The sequence below is a fragment of the Chiloscyllium plagiosum genome, unplaced genomic scaffold, assembly GCF_037043375.1.
Source record: "Chiloscyllium plagiosum isolate Xiang-an unplaced genomic scaffold, Cpla_swu_hap1 HiC_scaffold_19, whole genome shotgun sequence".
Taxonomy (NCBI): Eukaryota; Metazoa; Chordata; class Chondrichthyes; order Orectolobiformes; family Hemiscylliidae; genus Chiloscyllium; species Chiloscyllium plagiosum.
The window spans coordinates 13,001,492-13,022,548 of record NW_028270157.1 but is presented as its reverse complement, the minus strand read 5'-3'; the positions used below and the strand labels follow the sequence as shown (position 1 = coordinate 13,022,548).

The window sequence follows — 21,057 nt, the reverse complement described above, 5'->3', positions numbered from 1 at the left end:
AAGGAAAGCATACCAAATGCCTTCCCCACCGCCCTATCCACCTGTAACTCCACGCTCAAGATACCATGAACCTGCACTCCAAGGTCTCTATGTTCAGCAACACTGCGCTGTGGGAGGTTACTGTGAAGGTCTTGCCTGCCCACTTTAGGTGTGGTGACCCTCAGGTTAAACTCAGAATCAATTGTCTCTCTCTCTCTGTAATTAGAGGGTGGGATTATAACGCTCTTTCAATGATTAGAAACAGGCTATAGTTTTCTGGTACAGGTAGTTCTTCTATAATGGGCATTTAATAAACACAATTTGGCTGTAACATGATTAATGAAGTGCAGACCTTATTTTTTTATAAAGCAAACTCCCATTCAGTATTACGCGATTCCATCCCCAGCAATTCTCTGAACAGCAAAATACTGCCCCAGGATCCTCTGTCTGCAAAATGCAAATTCAGTGTGTTCAGGTAAAACAGGAATGCAATTAGCTCTGCAAGCCTTGAAACTTAGCTTGAAACTGGCAATTGTAGTCCACATTTAGATGGAACTTTATTTCAAACCGGGGAAGAATCTTGGGGAGGACTGGACTTCCGCGTCAGCATCACGTCAGTCAGCTTGCATGCTTTCTGGTGGAGAGCTTCATGAGAAGATACAGTGCTGTAGTCAGTGATTTTAGTGTTAAATATGCTGCATTATTTCAATAAAATGTATAATTTAAAAATTTGCTTAGTTCGTGCTTTCTTTTGTGTTAGCCTAACTATTATTTATATTTTGATTTTTACTGATAATTTTGACGGTTTGCCCCAATCCTGTTTCTCCCAAAGGCCCCATTATTTATATAGCACAATTTTCTACAACATGGTGTTGCACGGGAACACACCATGTTATAGGAGAACTACCTGTATCATCCTTCTCAGCTTTCTCTACAGCGTCTACAGTGCCACTGTTTGCCGTGCTGGAGGAGATCTTGTGGTGCAATGGGTAGCATCTCTGTCCCTGAGCAGAAAGCTCCAGGTTTGAATCCCACCATAGGACAGGGAGTTTGTCATGCAGCCAAACAGGCTGAACATTAACTTGTAAATCCTTCCAACTTTCAGCACCAGCAGGTGGTCAGAGCACCGAATTTCCTCACTCAGAGTGGGAACGATTCCTGATCAACTGTGGTGATGGAAAGAAATTGGAGCATCTACAGGCATCAACATGTGTAAAATGCTACAGCCTCAACTTGGTCTCCTCAGGGTTTGGTTGGCCTGTCTGCTGGTATAGATCAGACTGAGGCCAGTAACACAGGTTGGGTTCGCCCTAGCTCGAGCCATGGTAAAGATCTTTGCACTGTTGGTCCATTAGGCCTTTAGGCAGAGAACTAAAAAAAAAGTAGAAAATGATGACCATTAGCTGGCCTCAGTGTTCAAAGTGTGGTTCTCGTCTCCAGCTCATAACACCATATTGACGTTCGGGAGCAAGAACAAGTTCAATTTGCCGGGTTGTTTCTAGATTGTAAAGAGCACAACAATCAGCGAGATTGACCAGTTTGGAATTTTATCCTTAACAAAGTGAAGGCTTCGAGGTGGTCTTATAGACACTTGTAAATTATGACTGGGTTGGCCAAGTTGGGTGTGAAACAAACCAACATAGAGAATGTTGGAAAAACTCAACAGGTCTTGAAGAAGAATAATTTTCTTGAAGAAGGGTCATATCACATTCAAAACATTAACTCTGTTTCTCTCTCCCACAGATGCTGCCAGAGTTGCTGTATTTCTCTAGCATTTTTCTGCTTTGTTTTTGGACTTACAATATCTGCAATAGTTTGCATGTGAAAGAATTTTTCCACTTTTGGGAGGATCCAAAACTAGGGGCCATTAATACAAGGCAGTCACAAATAAATTCAATACAGGAAGTAAGGAGAAATGTCTTTACTCAAAGAGTGAACTCATTACCAAAAGAAGTGGCTGAAGAAACTAGTTAAAGATGCTTTTGGCATTATGTAGCAGAGAAAAATGGTTTGAGTATAGGGAGTGGCTGAATAGGCCAGGGCAATTTTCCCTGGAATGTCGGAAGCTGAGGAGTGACCTTATAGAGGTTTATAAAATCATGAGAGGCATTGATAGGGTAAATAGACAAGATCTATCCACCCTGAGGTGGTGGAATCCAAAACTAGAAAGTATGGGTTTAAGGTGAGAGAGGAAAGATATAAAAGGGACCTAAGGAGCAACTTTTTCACACAGAAGGTATGTGAATGGAGTGAACTGCTAGAGGAGTTGGTGGAGGCTGATACAATTACAACATTTAAAAGGCAGCTGGATGGGGATATGAATAGGAAGGAAATGGGCCAAAAACTGGCAAATGGGACTAAATTAGGTTAGGATATCTGGTCAGCATTGGCGAGTTGGATGAAGGATCTGTGTCTGTGCTGTACATCTCTATGACTCTATGAATGTGCTCCACTGAGTGTTCTCTTCATTTATTTTAGTTGCGTGTAAGGATTAAAACATGAAAAGAGCTCATTCAGCCCATTGTATCTGTGCTGGCCCTCTGACGAAGGAGCAACTCACCCAACATCACTTCCTTTTCTTTTCCTCAGAGGTTTGCATATTTCATTTTACAGATAATGATACAATTGCCTTTGGAAAGCCCCATTTTAACATACCTCCACCATGTTTTGCAGGCAATACATTCCAGATCCTAACCACTTTTAACGTAAAAAACCTTTTCCACATGTCTCTGTTGCATTTTTGCCACATACCATAAATTTAAATCCTCTGATCTTTTATATTGTAAAACTTAGCTCTGCCAGCCCTATAGTTGGGGTAGACTACTGCAACCAGTCTTTCCTTCTAGATTTTTTCTCAATCAACCTGTTCATATATGTTATGACACACATCTGGAGCAGGTGAGACTTGAACCAGGACTCCAGTTCAGAAAAGAAGTACACAACCCCTGCACCACAGGAGCCCCTCCTCCTTGCTATACTACTTTCACAGGTCTGGTTCATTCATAGTTATAGAGGATAAATTACTATAGTATCTCAACAAAAAGGAGCACTTTCCAGCTGCTCTCTCAATAAGGAGAGAGACAGAGATGACTGGTGGTGGTTTAAACTGAGGGTCACCACGTCTCAAGTCAGGGAGAGTTTGAGAAAGACAATCTTGCATGATATCCTCACTTGGTGCAGGAACTGAACACATGCTGTTGGTATTATTCTGCTGTGCAAACCAGTCAGTTGAGCTAATTACCACCATCGTTGTATGGTAGCAATGGGTACAAGTTATACTGGCTAGACTAGCAAGAGACTGAGGTGACACATCTGACTCCATTAGGATTTACAGCAAGATTTCTTGATTCTCACCTAAGACTGTGTGACATTATAATATAGGGTGGAGCCCAATGCTGTCCCCAATATTAACCTTTCAGAACCATTACTCTATACTGCATTCACTGGCATTATTTTAAATTGCCTTCTTGGGAAGTTCTCTCACTTCGCTGTTATATGGCTCCATCTGGTGGTTCGTACATGTAGTTACATCAAGTGAGCAGCTTGAATTCAGACACAAAGAAACGATCAGCCATTTTTCATTCACATAACATTGAAATATAGAAAATGTATGGCACAGTAAGAGGACGATTGGCCCATTTAGTCTGGCGCACTGACCTCTACACCGCTGAAGCCAGACGCCAACTTGAGGACACCTCTTCCTACCACCCCCTCGACCATGACCCCACTCCCCCCATCACCAAACCATCATCTCCCAGACCATACAGAACCTCATCACCGCAGGAGATCTCGCACCCACAGTTTCCAACCCCATAGTCCAGGAACCCTGCACTGCCCGGTTGTACCTCCTTCCCAAGATCCAAAAGCCTGACCACCCTGGCCAACCCATTGTCTCAGCATGCTCCTGCCCCACTAAACTCATTTCTACCTACCTCGACACTGTCCTATCCCCCCTAGTCCAGGAATTCCCATATACATTTGAGACACCACCCACGCCCTCCACTTCCTCCAAGACTTTCGTTTCCCCGGCCCCCAATGCCTCATCTTCACCATGGATATCCAGTCCCTCTACACCTCCATCCACCATGACCAGGGCCTCCAAGCCCTCCGTTTTTTCCTCTCCAGACGTCCCCAACAGTACCCTTCCACAGACACTCTCATTCGTTTGGCCGAACTGGTCCTCACCCTTAAAAGTTTTTCCTTTGAATCCTCCCACTTCCTCCAGACCAAAGGAGTAGCCATGGGCACCCGTCTAGGCCCCAGCTATGCCTGTCTCTTTGTTGGCTATATAGAACAGTCCATCTTCCGTAATTACACCGGCACCACTCCCCACCTCTTCCTCCGCTACATTGATGACTGCATTGGCGCCACCTCATGCTCCCGCGAGGAGGTTGAGCAATTCATCAACTTCACCAACACATTCCACCCTGACCTTAAATTTACCTGGACCATCTCTGACACCTCCCTCCCCTTCCTGGACCTCTCCATCTCCATTAATGACGACCAACTTGACACCGACATTTTTTGCAAACCCACTGACTCTCACAGCTACCTGGATTACACTTCTTCCCACCCTACCTCCTGCAAAAATGCCATCCCGTATTCCCAATTCCTCCGCCTCCGCCGTATCTCCTCCCAGGAGGACCAGTTCCACCACAGAACACACCAGATGGCCTCCTTCTTTAGAGACCGCAATTTCCCTTCCCACGTGGTTAAAGATGCCCTCTAACGCATCTCGTCCACATCCTGCACCTCCGCCCTCAGACCCCATCCCTCCAACCATAACAAGGACAGAATACCCCTGGTGCTCACCTTCCACCCTACCAACCTTCGCATAAACCAAATCATCCGTCGACATTTCCGCCACCTCCAAACTGACCCCACCACCAGGGATATATTTCCCTCCCCATCCCCTTCCGCCTTCCACAAAGACCGTTCCCTCCGTGACTACTTGGTCAGGTCCACGCCCCATACAACCCACCCTCCCGTCCAGGCACCTTCCCCTGCCACCGCAGGAACTGTAAAACCTGCGCCCACACCTCCTCCCTCACCTCCATCCAAGGCCCTAAAGGAGCCTTCCACATCCATCAAAGTTTTACCTGCACATCCACCAATATCATTTATTGTATCCATTGCTCCCGATGCAGTCTCCTCTACATTGGGGAGACTGGACGCCTCCTAGCAGAGCACTTTAGGGAACATCTCTGGGACACCCGCACCAATCAACCACACCGCCCTGTGGCCCAACATTTCAACTCCCCCTCCCACTCTGCCGAGGACATGGAGGTCCTGGGCCTCCTTCACCGCTGCTCCCTCACCACCCTGGAGGAAGAACGCCTCATCTTCTGCCTCGGAACACTTCAACCCCAGGGCATCAATGTGGACTTCAACAGTTTTCTCATTTCCCCTTCCCCCACCTCACCCCAGTTCCAAACTTCCAGCTCAGCACCGCCCTCATGACCTGTCCTATCTGCCTATCTTCTTTTCTACCTATCCACTCCACCATCCTCCCTGACCTATCGCCTTCATCTCCTCCCCCACTCACCTATTGTACTCTATGCTACTTTCTCCCCACCCCCACCCTCCTCTCATTTATCTCTCCACCTTTCAGGCACTCTGCCTGTATTCCTGATGAAGGGCTTTTGCCCAAAATGTCGATTTTACTGCTCCTCGGATGTTGTCTGAACTGCTGTGCTTTTCCAGCACCACTAATCCAGAATCTGGTTCCCAGCAGCTGCAGTCATTGTTTTTACCTACCATCTATGCTGACCAAGTCCTGTCTTCTAGTTCTTTGTTTCTGTACTTGTTACAGAATTTCAAATGTATGTATAAATAAAATAAAGTTTTCTGCCTCTACCATACATTGAGAAAAAGAATTCCAAATCCCATAATCTCTGCAGGGTAGGGGGAAGGGTCTGTGTGGTATACTTTTCGTAGGGCCTATATGGACTTGATGGGCCAAATGGCCTGCTTTCACACTAGAGATATACCCAAAAATCAGTGAATAAGCAAAAATCCATGTCAAAACTGGAGACTGACGAAAACACAAATTGATCACAAATCCCTTCTGTGCTTTAGCGGGACTTACTTGGTAGGTCTTGCCTCAAAACTGAAAAGTTTTGGATATATGTCCTATTGTAGGATTTGTCTCGGTGGCAATGACCAAGAATAATTTGAAGGCTGGCAATGGTGAAACAATACAACAAGGCAGTGTATTGTAGTTCAGTTGATCGTATTATGGCATTTGAGTATAATTGTGGTTTCAAATCCCGCTCCAGGATTTGAACAGAAAAATCTATGCTGATGTTCTAGTGTGGTACAGAGGGCATGTTCCACTGTCAGAGGTGCCATCTTTTGGCTGACACTTTAAACTGGTTGTATATGTACCTTGCCTTTAAGAGTTTTCACCATCAAGGACTGTGTTTTGTGTATCCAACATTGTGAATCTATCTGCTTGTTAGTCTGTTGTCTGTTTGTAAGTTGTGGGCACACAAAACAGTTAGTTGCTGTAATGTCTGCTTCATTATGTATTATGTGTTTTATCATTTTAAATAAACTAACACCGAGTTCATCAATCCCTGATAAATGATAAATTATTAGATCACTACCAATAACATGACAAATCTGAGTCCACCACTGCACACTTCAATGAATGTAGAAATATTATTTGGAGCTTCTAAGAGCTTGGGACATACAAAGGAGTGAAGACAAGGCAAATGAAAACTATTAATAATTATTGCCTCAAGCTATGTTCACAAGCATAACAGAGCAGTACTTCATTAGTGCCACCTTCCATCTGGTCTCAGTCCAATGTGATATGACACTATTGTGATGTAACTCCTTAGGCATTAACTCATTAACTATTGTGAGAGTTCTGGTACAGTTAACCCCTTACCCCACAAGGTATGTGAAAGATCCATTGGCACTAATTTGAACAGCAGGAGAGCTATTCCCAGTGAGCTGGCCAGTCCCTCAATCAACCTCATATTGGTGTTTGTGGAGCTTGCTGTGCACAAATGTTTGCTGTGTTGCCTACACTTCAAAGATATTTCAGTGTCTGAAATGCACTGTGAGGTGTCTAATGGTCATCAAAAGGATGCTATAAATTGAAGTATTAAATAAATGGAAGTGAAGAGAAAATCAAAGTTAACATTTCAGATCACAAAAATGGGCAGCACAGTGGCACAATGGTTAGCACTGCTGCCTCACAGCGCCAGAGACCCGGGTTCAATTCCCGCCTCAGGCGACTGTGTGGAGTTTGCACATTCTCCCCGTATCTGAGTGGGTTTCCTCCAGGTGCTCCGGTTTCCTCCCGATGTGCAGGTTAGGTGATTTGGCCATGCTAAATTGCCCGTAGTGTTAGGTGCAGGGGTAAATGTAGGGGAATGGGTCTGGGTGGGTTGTGCTTCGGCGGGAACTGATAATGTTAATGGATATTTGAGCTGGATAAAAGGAATGACTAGCAAATTATTACCCTATTTCCTTGGTTCTTATGTCTTTTAGATTAGATTACTTACAGTATGGAAACAGGCCCTTCGGTGTGGACTTGTTGGGCCGAAGGGCCTGTTTCCACACTGTAAGTAATCTAATCTAAAAGACATAAGAACCAAGGAAATAGGGTAAGAATTTGCTAGTCATTCCTTTTATCCAGCTCAAATATCCATTAACATTATCACTGATACTTGAGACAGACAGAAAATCTCTCTGTGATCCTTTCCTAGACTATCAGCATATTCTTTATTTCCCTTAGCACCGAAAATCTATTGACCTCTGTCTTGAATATATGCATAGACTGAGCAGCCACAAATCTCAGGGGTAGAAAATTCCAAGATTCATAATCCTTTGAATAAAGAAATGTTTCCTCATCTAAGCCTTAAAGTGGTGACCCCTTATTCTAGGACCATGAACCCAAGTTGCAAACTCACCAGCCATGAGGTAACTTCCTCCTAGCATCTATCCCACCTAGAATTGTGTATGTTTCAGTGAGGTCACTTGATGTTCTTCTAACTTCCTAGGTGTATTGGCCTTTAGTCTCCCTCCTCTTTCTCAGTGGATAATTCGTTGAATCTTCGTTGCGGTCCCTTTAGGCAAGTATATCAATGGCCTTTCATAGTTTTTGTCTATCAGGCCCAAAGATATTCAAAATCCTTTTTTCTGATTTTTATTCATTTTGTCAGCTACTCTTTAGCAGTATTTTATTCTTCCTCCTCATGGTAGGGATCATATTGTTCAATAAAGTACGTCTCTCCTGTGCTTTCAAATCAGAAGTAAATGCGTGCTTATTTTATTGCCTTAAGAAAGACTTCCCAGAAAGTATTTGTGTTGTATAAAATGGGTTCAGTCTGTAGTTACTGGCCACCAAGACTTTTCACAGAGAAACGTTGACTGACTTACAACAGCACAATGGATTTAGCCAACAATTAATCTCTATGTGACGTCCCTTCTTGTCAAAATCCTGTAAATATTTTTAGAAAAGTATCATAAATCTTTCTGATAGTACAAAGGTCCATCAGATACACATTTGTCTACTTGTGACTGTTTTATCAACAAACTGCGCAACAAAAAAATACTTTCCCAGATTTGTCAGTGATTCACTGATTACTGAGTGATATATGTGAATGAATGTACAAATTAATTCATAATGAGTTCAGGAAGCTGGAATATCAAAGCAACTTTTACTATGGCTCAGAAATGGAGAGATGAATGTTGAAGGATGGACAGATGGAAAATGAACACAAACTCTTCTTACCCTCTACTCTATAAAGCCGACCCCACAGTTTAATGGGAACAGTTATGTTTAGGTGTTTCTGCAGCAGAGCAGTGGGAGCAGAAACCAGGAGGCTGTTGGGAAGGTAAATTCTCCATTTAAAAACTTACCTCATAGGAGCTGCGGCCTTCATTGCGGTCAGATTATGGTTTAGGAAGGTGAGTGAATTGATATATTTGGGCAACTTCCTACCTCCCCCCAACTCCCGAGGGAAAAACCACCTGTCATTCACCTTATCTATGCCCCTCATGATTTTATAAACCTCTTTAAAGTCACCACTCAACCTCTTACACTCCAGTGAAAAAAGTCCCAGCTTATCCAGTCTCTCCTGACAACACAAGTGTTTCATTTCTGGCAACATCCTGGTAAGTCTTTTTTGAACTGAAAATGCGTTGCTGGAAAAGCGCAGCAGGTCAGGCAGCATCCAAGGAAAAGAGAATCGACGTTTCAGTCATAAGCCCTTCTTCAGGAATGAGGAAAGTGTACCCAGCAGGCTAAGATAAAAGGTAGGGAGGAGGGACTTGGGGGAGGGGCATTGGAAATGCGATAGGTGGAGGGAGGTCAAGGTGAGGGTGATAGGCCGGAGTGGGGTGGGGACGGAGAGGTCAGGAAGAAGATTGCAGGTTAGGAAGGCGATGCTGAGTTCGAGGGATTTGACTGAGACAAGGTGGGGGGAGAGGAAATGAGGAAACTGGAGAAATCTGAGTTCATCCCTTGTGGTTGGAGGGTTCCTAGGCGGAAGATGAGGTGCTCTTCCTCCAACCGTCGTGTTGCCATGGTCTGGCGATGGAGGAGTCCAAGGACCTGCATGTCCTTGGTGGAGTGGGAGGGGGAGTTGAAGTGTTGAGCCACGGGGTGGTTGGGTTGATTGGTCCGGGTGTCACAGAGGTGTTCTCTGAAACATTCCGCAAGTAGGTGGCCTGTCTCCCAAATATAGAGGAGGCCACATCGGGTGCAGCGGATGCAATAGATGATGTGTGTGGAGGTGCAGGTGAATTTGTGGCAGATATGGAAGTGTGCCTTGGGGCCTTGGAGGGAAGTAAGGGGGGAGGTGTGGGCGCAGGTTTTCCATTTCTTGCGGTTGCAGGGGAAGGTGCCAGGAGTGGAGGTTGGGTTGGTGGGGGGTGTGGACCTGATGAGGGAGTCACGGAGGGAGTGGTCTTTTCGGAACGCTGATAGGGGAGGGGAGGGGAATATATCCCTGGTGGTGAGGTCCGTTTGGAGGTGGCGGAAATGACGACGGGTGATACGCTGTACATGGAGATTGGTGGGGTGGTAGGTGAGGACCAGTGGGGTTCTGTCCTGGTGGCGGTTGGAAGGGTGGGGTTCAAGGGCAGAGGAGCGGGAAGTGGAAGAGATGCGGTGGAGGGCATCGTCGACCACGTCTGGGGGGAAATTGCGGTCCTTGAAGAATGAGGCCATCTGGGTTGTACGGTTTTGGAACTGGCAGAGACGAAGGAATTGGGAATATGGGATGGCATTTTTACAGGGGGCAGGGTGGGAGGAGGTGTAGTCTAGGTAGCTGTGGGAGTCGGTCGGTTTATAGTAAATGTCCGTGTTGATTCGGTCGCCCGAGATAGAAATGGAAAGGTCTACGAAGGGGAGGGAGGAGTCTGAGATGGTCCAGGTGAATTTGAGTTCGGGGTGGAAGGTGTTGGTAAAGTGGATGAACTGTTCAACCTACTCGTGGGAGCATGAGGCAGTGCCGATACAGTCATCGATGTAGTGGAGGAAAAGGTGGGGGGCGCTGCCTCGTGCTCCCACGAGGAGGTTGAACAGTTCATCCACTTTACCAACACCTTCCACCCTGACCTCAAATTCACCTGGACCGTCTCAGACTCCTCCCTCCCCTTCCTAGACCTTTCCATTTCTATCTCGGGCGACCGAATCAACACGGACATTTACTATAAACCGCCGTCATTTCCGCCACCTCCAAACGGACCCCACCACCAGGGATATATTCCCCTCCCATCCCCTATCAGCGTTCCTAAAAGACCACTCCCTCCGTGACTCCCTCGTCAGGTCCACACCCCCCATCAACCCAACCTCCACTCCCGGCACCTTCCCCTGCAACTGCAAGAAATGCAAAACTTGCGCCCACACCTCCCCCCTTACTTCCCTCCAAGGCCCCAAGGGACACTTCCATATCCGCCACAAATTCACCTGCACCTGCACACACATCATCTATTGCATCCGCTGCACCCGATGTGGCCTCCTCTATATTGGGGAGACAGGCTGCCTACTTGCGGAACGTTTCAGAGAACACCTCTGGGACACCCGGACCAACCAACCCAACCACCCTGTGGCTCAACACTTCAACTCCCCCTCCCACTCCACCAAGGACATGCAGGTCCTTGGACTCCTCCATCGCCAGACCATTGCAACACGACGGTTGGAGGAAGAGCGCCTCATCTTCCGCCTGGGAACCCTCCAACCACAAGGGATGAACTCAGATTTCTCCAGTTTCCTCATTTCCCCTCCCCCCACCTTGTCTCAGTCAAATCCCTCGAACTCAGCACCGCCTTCCTAACCTGCAATCTTCTTCCTGACTTCTCCGTCCCCACCCCACTCCAGCCTATCACCTTCACCTTGACCTCCCTCCACCTATCGCATTTCCAACGCCCCTCCCCCAAGTCCCTCCTCCCTACCTTTTATCTAGCCTGCTGGACACACTTTCCTCATTCCTGAAGAAGGGCTTATGCCCGAAACGTCGATTCTCCTGTTCCCTGGATACTGCCTGACCTGCTGCGCTTTTCCAGCAACACATTTTCAGCTCTGATCTCCAGCATCTGCAGTCCTCATTTTCTCCTCGAAGTCTTTTTTGAACCCTCTCCAGGTTAATAATATCCTTCCTATAACAGGGCAACCAGAACTGAGCACAGTACTCTAGAAGAGGCCTCACCCATCTCCTGTAATCCTGCAACTGCTTCATGGTGATAAGATTTGTAAGGGTCTTGAGTGGTGATCTGAAAGAGACATATTCATACTTCAGAGCAGTGTCAAGCAATTCTGTGTCATAGCCCCCATACTGTTTATAATCTAGCTGGCAGTGTACCTCACCTCACCAAATGTTAACTACCCTGTGGTGTGAATATTAAATAAAGTCTCGATGGAATGCTGTTTAATGTCAGTCGTTTCCATACCAAAACTAAACAGACTGCCAGAGGCATATAGAATGCAAATAACTGCAGTGTATTCAAATTGCAAGCCACACCTAATCTCTTCAGTTCTATACACCTGGCCTTGAATGTTGTCAAAATTAAAATCACGCATCAACCCAAATATCTGTTGAACGCATAATTCTGTGATATGTTGCGTACTTCCCATAGCTTGGCAGCCAACTGTCTAAAAGAGAGAATACTACACGAGTAAGGCACCGGTTTGTAATATTCTGATTGCCAAAGTGCTCATAACTGCACTCTGTGTGTTTGGGGATCATTAATAAACTTTAAAAGGTCTTATCATCAAAAAATAATTTTATAGTGCAAATAAAAGCTAATACTGAAATTGATTCTGTAATGTACATGAATGCCATAATTGAAAAAGTGCTTTGGCTGTAATTCACTGGGGTCCGAGAGCAAATTGATCCCATTCAAAGAGTATGCATTACAAGAGCTCACCTCCTCTCTCTAATACTCTTCTTTCACTGATTCTGGACTGTAGAGGCTAGCCCACACCAATTAGGAGCTGGGGAAGTTCACTAAATCACAGAATTGTTACTAAGCAGAAGGTCATTCAACCCATTATGCCTGCACTGGCTCTGTGACCTAGTGACAACCTTCTGCCTTTTCCCCATGTCCCCCATCTATCCGACATTGTGGAAAATTGCTCAACTGTGTTCTGTCCACAAAGAAAAAGGACAAATCAATCAGTCTACTCTTGATCAGCAATAAAGGAGCCATGAAGCTCCTGACTTCATTGAAGCTTTGATCAAAAAATGGACAAAAGAGGTGAACGGCAAATCTAAGGTGCGGGTGACTGCCCTTGACATCAAGGCAGCAGGTGATTGAATGTGGCATCAAGGAACCCACGCAAAACTGGAGTCAATGGGAATGGGGGTCACTCCCAATACAAAGGGATATGGTTGTAGTTGTTGGAAGTCATCTCAGCTCCAGGACATCTCTGCAGGAATTCCTCAAGGTAGTCTCCTAGACCCTCAAATATCTCCAGCTGCTTCATCAATGAACTTCCCTTCATCATAAAGTCATAATTTGGGATGTTTCCAGAATATTGTATACTACTCAATACCATCTGTAACTCCTGAGATATAGATGCAGTCAATGGCCAAATGTGGTAAGACCTGGACAATATCTAGGATTGGGCTGACTAGTGTAATGTAACATTCATGCTAAAAAAGCTGCAGACAATGACTTTCTTTGAAAGAAATAATCTAACCATTGCTCCTTGAGATTCAATGTCATTACCATTGCTGAATTCCTCAATATCAACATCCTGGTGGTAACCATAAACAAGAAACTGCACAGGACCAGACTCACAAATACAGCAGCTACAAGAGAAAGTCAAAGTTTAGGAATCCTGCAGTGAGTAACCCAACTCCTGACTCCCTAAACTGTCCATTATTTACAATACACAAGTCATGAGTGCAATGGAATGTTCCTTCCATCATCACATGCATCACTTGCATTCAACAACACTCAAGAAGCTTGACACCATCCAAGACAAAGCAGCCCATGTGATTTCCACCACATCCTCAAATATTAATTCCTTTCACTCTTGACGCACATTAGCTGCAGTGTGCAGAGCAGAAATTCATCAAAACTCCTTAGACAGCACCTTCCAAACTCACAACCAGTACCATTTAGAAGGATGGGGCAGCCAATATATAGGAGCAATATTATCTACAAGTTCTGTCCAAGGCACTCATCATTCTTATTGGAAATATCATACCATTCTTCACTGTTGCTGGGTCAGAATCCTGGAACTGTCTCTCCCTAGCAGCACTGTGGGTGTGCCTACATCAAGAAGGCACCGCACTTGCACCTTCTCAAGGACAACTAGGAATGTGCAATATTGACCCAGCCAAATCTGCTGAGTGAATATAAAAAGAAGTTCCTCTATTTTTGGTACACTTTAAACCAAATATCAGCACTCTCACACCAGTACTTACAGGTTCTATCATGTGCCTAATACGCTATTGATAATTTGTTTCCAGCCTCAAAAAAACACAATCTTTTGTTTGCTAGTTCCAAGGTGATTCATTAATTTAAATGCAGTAACGCACAGGCATCAGTGAAAACAAGCACAGAACCAGGTCTTAAATTGACTCATCATGCTACACAGTCCTTGTAGTGTTCTAGATGCATCAGACAACACAATTCCAGTATGCAGGAGTTTTTGATGAGCTCATATCTGACAATCCAGCATGAATATTTGGATATAGCATTCTCCATGATTCCAGCACAAGTACAACTTAGAATGGTTCACAAACAACTCTTATATCAATTTTTCCTTTGATCACCATTGTCCATTCATGTTACCATCAACTTACAAGATATCAAAGATACATAAACTTGACATCAGAATAATAAGATGGAGACAGCAAAATGCATAACTCTTTTCAATTTCTCCTCATGATGCTGTTACAATAACTGTATGTCTCACTGTACCTCTTCAAATAATTTAGTTATTATAAACATAGTGATCAGATGAACAACTCCTGGACCATTAACTCCACAGGTCAGCTTTCTGATTCATGAGACACCCTTCCCTTAGGTCTTTGGTTGTTGAGTTATGCAGGTAATGTGAATGCGCTTTCCCATATATAGTGCCTTTAAATTTTCAGGATGACCCAAATGTTTTACAGACAATTAAGTACAGTACTTTTGAAGTCCAGTTACTGCAGGAATGTAGGAAATGAGCAGCCAACTTAGGCAAAGCACAAGCTCCCATAAATGAGAATATAATGATGAGCAGATAGTCTGATAATTTTTAAAGTAATTTTGATTGAAGGATCAATATTGATTGGGACACTCGTGAGAGAACTCTGTCCTTAAATACCGTCTTGGGAACTTTTGCACATATCCTCCTTATGACCATCCACCTGATCTCAACATTGTGGTCTTTACTCTGGCTAGCAACAGCATACAACAACTTGGGCATTGGTTCAATTCTATGTGGTTCTCCTTCATTATATGCTGAGCAACAATAGGTATTTAAAATACTGGTTATTCAGTTTCTGCACTTGCCAGTGTTCAGACTGATTGTGCAACTTTAGAGTGACTAATCGTTCACTTTTTCATGACTGCAGTTCCTTTTTTACACCTGTCTTGCTATGACCCCTGTGTCATATTGGTAAACCCATTTAATTAGTCTGTAATTACCTCATGATCCTTCCAGCACAGATCTCTTGCAGGCAATTAAAAGCTTATGCTGGATTCAACATATAGTTCCACCTTGTTATCTCCAGTGCTGTTATCAATCCCCAGGGCTGATAGAGACAGGCATGTTTGTAACACGCAGTAGGATCATTATGCAAACATTTCTACACAAGTTAACTTGTTTTTGCAAAACTTGCTAGTTCGAGCAAAACTCTGACCTGGCCAAATTAACTATCATTCATCTTATCCTACACTGTTCTTTAGCTATCTTCAATCTTACATCCTTCACCTTAATGTCCTTTCACATTGAGACAAACTCTGCAGCTAGGACCACACCACGGGTCATCTGTAAAGTTGCCACAATCCTATTGGACATAGACTGCACTCTCATCAGATAGATAATTGGCTGTGGTTTAACCTGAGGACCACCATGCCTCAGGCGAAGCGAGAGGTTGAGAAGGAAAATCTTTTATGACAAACTCAGCCATCAATCTATACACATTAATATAAAAATACAATAGTTAAAAGCAGAAATAGTTAAATTCTACTTAATTACTTCTCTGATACATTTGCTTACATCTCCAGCCAGTTTCCAAAGCCATTTCACGAAGATTAATCTCTACTTTGGATGTTCGGCTTTGAAATGTCACAAACTGTCCACAGTGGACACAGATTGTATGATATATCAAAGCACTGATATGTTTAATGTCTTCTGAAATGCAGGATATACAGGTCACCCCTGAGTTCCATCTCCCATTACAACAATTGACTTTGTCTCAGCTCTGAGCCCATTATCAACTATAGATGTTTGGCACAGAATACATTCATCAGTTGTTATTTTGAGAAGGGTACCTTCTTTTTTTTGATTATTCGACCCTGTGCAATTAAATTCATGCATGAACCTTTGTAGGATTATATTTCTTTTATCTTTCAAATAATGTTGAGTATTCCTTCTGTAGATCAGACATTTCAAATCCTAAATAAGAATCCTTATTCTATGACTTATTGCAATAGAGATTATTAAGTTTCACTATGATACATTTGGCTTGGATCTAATCTTACGGTAGTGATATAATTTATCTTGAAGCCCTGTCACCTGTTTGCTTTATGTCTTTGCAGCATGGCTATCTGTCTAATAGGTATAGTTGGCAATTCTTTTGTCACTATATTTGTGCAAAAGTCAACAGACTGAAACATTTCCAAAAGTCAGATGTTGAGTCTGTGCTCTAATTTTTCTCATGACCCTAATGTTGTTGGTAAAATATGAATCTGTTCTTTTCCTTTCTTTTATGAAACATGCTCGCAACAGAAATGATCCCTGCCTGGGTTAACAGCTCCTTCCCCTCCTTAACACTGTAAATTAATCTGTCTTGGTGGCCCCACCATTTCCCTATCATTATGACCTTGAAGTGTCAGTGATATGAGTGATACAATATCACTTCAGTGATACACTTCAGCTTCTTCTGCATCCATTTTAGTCATACTGGCCTCACAGACTAATATCTTATTCTGTCAACGTTTAGATGGGTGGCACTAGTTAAACAAGACGTTACCTGCTCAGATGGTAATTTTGATAATGGAAACTTTACAAAGGACTTAATTTAAAGATGAATCTTGAAGATGTCAAGTGACGGGCCTGTGATTGTTTCCTTTATCAGCTTGTTCCACTGTGGGATTGTCCTTGAGAGGAAAGATATTGATACACTGTCTTGGAAACAAATACTCTTTGAGTTTCTGTGGATGGAAACCTTGTGTTTTGCCACTACCAGAGGGCAACAGGTATCTGTCATACCCATCAGTTCATTCCATGTTTTGTAAAATATGGTTAGTCTATTTTCTCCCTGGTTTTCTGTTTCCATTCCAAATCTTTGCTCAAGGATTGACTGTGGTGTACTTCCCAAACTGATATGGGCAACATGTCATTGGATTGCTTTTTATTGATATCACTCACTGTGTAAGGACTCCACACTCATCTTCAAAACTCATGAATTTGATGAACAACTGTTTGGTCAGGTTTAACTTTGATATTCTCATTGTAACACCTGAGATTCTATACATCACACCTGAGATGTTTGTGAGACATTACTCTCTGCTGTAGCAGTGAAGGCCCAGTTGAGATGAACAGGTTTACAATTGAGGTAAAAACAATGACTGCAGATGCTGGAAACCAGATTCTGGATTAGTGGTGCTGGAAGAGCACAGCAGTTCAGGCAGCATCCAAGGAGCAGCGAAATCGACGTTTCGGGCAAAAGCCTTCATCCCAAAACGTCGATTTCGCTGCTCCTTGGATGCTGCCTGAACTGCTGTGCTCTTTCAGGTTTACAATTGAGTTAAGTTAATGACAGGATAGAGTGAAACAACTATTCCTTGACAGAACAGATATGATTGAATAAGTCCATGTTGAAGGCTACAATACTATAGTTGATTCTGCACACATTCTGCACATTCAATGACCATGGTTTGGACATTTATGTAACAAATAACATTGATGCCACATGAATGCCAGGCAATGACCAAATCCAACAAGAGAAAATCTAACCATCACCCCTTGACATTCAATGGCATTACCATCACTGAATCTTTCACTATTAATATCCTGTGGACTATCATTGACCAGTAATTGAATGGCTATAAGAGCATGTTCTAGGCTTGGATTCCTGCAGCGAGTAGCTCACTTCTTCATGGAGTCATTGAGTCATACAGCATGGAAACAGACCCTTTGGTCCAACTCATCCACACTGACCAAGTTTCCCAAAATAAACTAGTCCCATTAGTCTGCGTTTAGCCCATATCCCTATAAACCTTTCCTATTCATGTACCTGTCTAAATGTAATTTAAATGTTATAACTGTACCTCCATCTATCACTTTCTCTGGCAGTTCATTCCACACATGAACCACCCTCTGTGTGAAAAAGTTGTCCCTCAGATCTTCAATCTTCCATCTGATGATCTCCCTGGGTTGTCTTCTTTCTTTTTACTGTGAATATGTTTTATGGGGAAAGGTACCTTTTGATATACAGTGTGTTCTAATTTCTTTGATGGCAAGATTTTAGATGGGCAGGCTAATCCTCTCACCTTAAAATTATCCCCTCTAGTTTTGAACTCTCCTTCCCTGGGGAAAATAATTTTGCTAGCCACCTCACCTGTGCCCCTTATAATTTTATAAACCTTTATAAAGTGCAACGACAAAAAGATTGAACCCCACTGTTAATTAAAACCAAACATCCAGAAAAGCTCACCTTGTAATCTGTTAAAATATCAGTGAATGACAGAGAACTCCTAATTTCCACTATTTAAAGAAAAATAACAATTTGTTTTCCTAACAGAACACTAAACAAAACTATTAACAAACCAAACACTCTTTCCCCTAATTAAGCAAAATAACTATTAACATGCTGTTCCTATAACACAATTATTAAACAGTACATTAATTTAATCTCAAGTCCACACAGTCTCTGTCTTTTCCACTGTCTTCAATCTTCCATCTCCTGATCTCCCTGGGTCACCTTCTTTCTTTTTACCGCAAGTATGTTTTACATAAAAAGGTACCTTTTGATATACAATGTGTTCTAATTTCTTTGAGAGCAAGACTTTAGATGGGCAGTTAGCTCTCTGGCTCCATGGCAGTTAGTCTGCTGTTCAGTGGCAGTTGCTCTGACCAATTCTCAAAACACCTGTGTTTTATATACCCCCCAACATTGTACCCTCTCATTGGCCTGATGTTTTCAAAGTAATAAATTCAAAGTCAATTGGGTTTAGTATCCTGGTCATAATTTAAATTTGAATTGTTGTCTAAGCAGCAACCAAAACTCAGATATCTATTTTGCATATATCTATTTTGGAACAGCCCGTCTCCCAGACTTTCCATTTGGGCAGCTGAACCTGCACTTCAAATTCACTCCAAAATTCAGAAAACACTCTCGACTGAACATATACTCATCCGACTTCACAACAGAAGTCACCTCTCAACTTCCTAAGCTCCAGTCAAAAAAGTCCCATCCTATCCAGCCTCTCCTTATAACTCAAATCATCCAGTTCTTGGAATATCCTGGTGAATCTTTTCTGCACTCTCTGCAATTTAATAATATCCTTCCTACAGCAGGCGACCAGAACTGTACACAGTTCTCCAAAAGTGGCCTCACCAGCATTCTGTAAAATTATAACATGACATCCCTAGTCTTATACTCCATGGTCTGAGCAATGAAGACAAGCTTGCCAAACGCCATCTTTACTGCCCCGTCTTTCTGTGACACAACTTTCAAGGAACAGAACCCTGAACCCCTAGTCTGTCTATTTGACAACATTCCCCAAATCCCTGTCATTAATTGGGTAAATCCTGCCCTTGTTCATCTTACCAAAATGCAAGATGCTACATTTATCCAAATTAAACTGCATCTGCTACTCCTCAGCCTATTGGCCCAACTGATCAAGATCCCTTTGCAATCTTAGATAACCTTCTTCACTGTCTATGATACCACCAGTTTTGATGTCATCTGCAAATTTGCTAACCATGCTTCCTCTACAAGACACAAGTCAGGGGTGTGATGGAATACTCCCCACTTGCTTGAATGGGTATAGCTTTAACACTGCTCAAGAAGATTTGCATATTTAGGATAACGCAGTCCTTGACTGACACTATAGCAACATACATCCACTTCCACCACCACTGATGTTCAGTAGCAGCAGGGTGTACCATCTAAAAGATGCACTGCAGAAATTCATGAAGGCTCCTTAAACATCACCTTCCAAACCTCCTACCATCAGAAGGATTTGGCTGCAGATACATTGAAACATCACCACTTTCAAGTTCCCCTCCATGCCACTCAACATCCTGACTTGGAAATATATTACTACTCCTTCAGACTTAAATCCTGGAATTCTCTCTCTAAGGCTTTTTGGATGATTCTATGTCAGTGGCACTAGAAACCACACTACTACAATTAACTGGGATTGATTCTAAAGTATAGTAGTGCTGCAGTGGTTCAAATGGACAGCCACCTTCTCAAGGGCAACTAGAATTGGGCAATAAATACTGGCCCAACCAGCAATACCCACATCCTATGAATGAATAAATTTTTTAAATGGTCAAACAAGGTGCTCTGGACAAAAAGGTGCTCTTTCTTTCGTATTACATTCAGAGTATTGGCTACCGTCAGTGTTGGTAATTCTAAGATTGCTATGCTGATGGCCCTGTGATTGGACCAGTGGCTCTTGGAGTGAGGGGTGGAATGTCAATGTCCTTAATTAAGCAGCCACAAGCAGCTACAGGCTACCAATCCTGCCACCCATCAAAATGGGTCATCTCCCTTTTTCTATGGCAGCAGTAGGACATTGGCGTTGTGAGAAAGTTCAGATCCTTTTGTAGTTACCTATCCTCTACTAACTATATTTTGCTGGAAAAAAAATCAAGTTGGATCATGTAACCATCATGCTGGAGAAATAATCCTGCTTTTATCAAGAGGCAATGATGTGGTTTCAACCATGAAATTTGTTTGCTGTAGTTTTATTTTGAAACATGTCTCTGTTTAAATAGGCTGTTTACTCAGTAAATATCCTGCTGTAGAGTGTTGGCTGTGAATCCTGCTGTAAGATTTGCCCTGACTTCAACTCATTGACTAATACGTTGGTGTCAACACAAAGAATATACAGTCTCTTCCAGTCAAGTTGCCACCACTCATTTCTAGGCTGATGTATGAAGTGGAAGCTGCAGACTGAATACTATTTTTCTCCATTTCTGAAATAACAACAATACTTTGTGTTTGCATAGTGATTTCAATGTTATAAAAATATCCCAGAAAATTTTGTAGGAGTGTTGTCCAGCCAAATTTGATACGTGGCCGTTTAAGGAATATTTTAGATTAGATTCCCTACAGTGTGGAAACAGGCCCTTCGACCCAACAAGTCTACACCAACCCTCCAAAGAGCAACCCACCCAGGACCCAAACCCTATATTTACCCCTGACTACTGCACCA

At 43.2% G+C, this 21,057-nt stretch overlaps 1 long non-coding RNA gene across 1 annotated transcript in view; it reads right to left on the bottom strand.

Annotated features, from left to right (window-relative positions):
- LOC148146718 (uncharacterized) overlaps nt 1–18,679 on the bottom strand; it is a 31,785-nt gene extending 13,106 nt beyond the window's left edge. The window contains exons 1-2 of the long non-coding RNA XR_015760511.1: nt 18,634–18,679; nt 11,649–11,712 (exon numbers count right to left, since the gene is read on the bottom strand). This is a non-coding gene — a long non-coding RNA (uncharacterized LOC148146718). The remainder of the gene's footprint in view (nt 1–11,648; nt 11,713–18,633) is intronic.
- Nucleotides 18,680–21,057: the final 2,378 nt, after the last annotated feature.